The sequence below is a fragment of the Myotis davidii genome, unplaced genomic scaffold (assembly GCF_000327345.1).
Source record: "Myotis davidii unplaced genomic scaffold, ASM32734v1 scaffold2034, whole genome shotgun sequence".
NCBI classification, from domain to species: domain Eukaryota; kingdom Metazoa; phylum Chordata; class Mammalia; order Chiroptera; family Vespertilionidae; genus Myotis; species Myotis davidii.
This window is the reverse complement of record NW_006285802.1, coordinates 621,821-623,599: the sequence shown is the minus strand read 5'-3', so window position 1 is coordinate 623,599 and position 1,779 is coordinate 621,821.

Below are 1,779 nucleotides of genomic sequence, written 5' to 3'. Positions count from 1 at the left end.
TTGGAAAACTAGAGTTAAATATACAGTCTTGGTTTAGCACAATTTCTTCACCAGATATGTCCATTTTCAGTGTTTTTGGCTTTCTTTTATTTTACCCCGTAAGGCAAAACCTGTGAAACTTAGAATTCTGCTCATTATTTATGTTTCTATTTCTGGTTTCTCTGCTTTTCAAGTCCTTAATTACTGATTGATATTTAAGCCTATTTATGGAGACACATGGTTGGTATTTTCAGGAGAATGAACAGAAATAATACAGCTGAAATGGGCATGACTACCTGATCTCATAATCCTTTCATTAGTCAGGCATTCCATTTAGTGGAGTATTTAATCCTGCAGAGAGCCCCAAGGGATCAGATCATATTGTCACTGTGGTGCAGAATTTTTTAAGGTTTTATATCATTACAACTTCTGAAGAAAACTTCTACCTAACTTCCTTCTATAATAGCTATGACAATAAGTAAGTGGCAAATAAAATTCTTGGCATATTTATATATTGCATAGCAGATATGGTATAATTATTAACATTGTGACTATTGTTTTCTATTTCTAACATTTAAACTCAGGTAAAATTTTTAATTTCTATAGTAATAACAACCTCAAATTTCTAACCTATGATAAAGTTTTCATTTACGTGGTCTTTAGTTTATCTTACAACCCCAAGAATATGTTTAAATACAGGATTTCTTTCCCAGATTAAGAATATCTATTTTATTTTATTATTTTTAAAAAATATTGTTGAAAATATTACATATGTCCCCTTTTTTGTCCCATTGACCCCTCTAGCCCGCCCTTGCCCCCTGCCTCAGGTCTTCACCACACTATTGTATATGTCCATGGGTTATGCATATTGCATGTACATTCTTTGGTTGATCTCTTACCAACCACCCACCCACATCCGCCTTCCTTCTGAGATTTGACCAAAAAAATATATATCCTATATAATAAAGAGGTGACATGCAAATTGACTGTCACACCCTCGCACAAGAAGGCTGCGCCCATGTGGTCACAAGAGGGCTGCCACAAGATGGCCAGCAGGGAAGGGCCGGTGTGGACAATCAGGCCAACAGGGAAGGGCTGTGAGGCGTGACCATGTTGGCAGGGCAGGGCAGTTGGGGAGGACCAGGCCAGCAGGGGAGGGCAGTTGGGGGAAAACAGGCAGGCAGGCGAGAGGTTGGGAGCCAGCAGTCCTGGATTGTGAGCGGGACGTCCAGTGGGAATCGGGCCTAAATCAGTAGTCAGACATCCCTCGAGGGGTCCCAGATTGGAGAGGGTGCAGGCTATGCTGAGGGACACACACACTCCCCAGCAGGGAAGGGCAGTTGTGGACAATCAGGCCAACAGGGAAGGGCATTTAGGCGTGACCAGGTTGGCAGGGCAGGGCAGTTGGGGAGGACCAGGCCAGCAGGGGAGGTCAGTTGGGGGTGACCGGGCTGGCAGGGGAGGGCAGTTGGGGGAAAACAGGCAGGCAGGCGAGAGGTTGGGAGCCAGCAGTCCTGGATTGTGAGCGGGACGTCCAGTGGGAATCGGGCCTAAATCAGTAGTCAGACATCCCTCGAGGGGTCCCAGATTGGAGAGGGTGCAGGCTATGCTGAGGGACACACACACTCCCAATGCACAAATTTTGTGTACTGGGCCTCTAGTATATATATAATAGCACATGTTATACTGGGCAGTAATTAGTTCTAAGTTTACTATTATACAAATTAATTTCAGACTTGTCTTTCAAGAAATTTTAATTAAAGGTAAATACAATTTGCTGTTATATTATCCTAGTAAAAA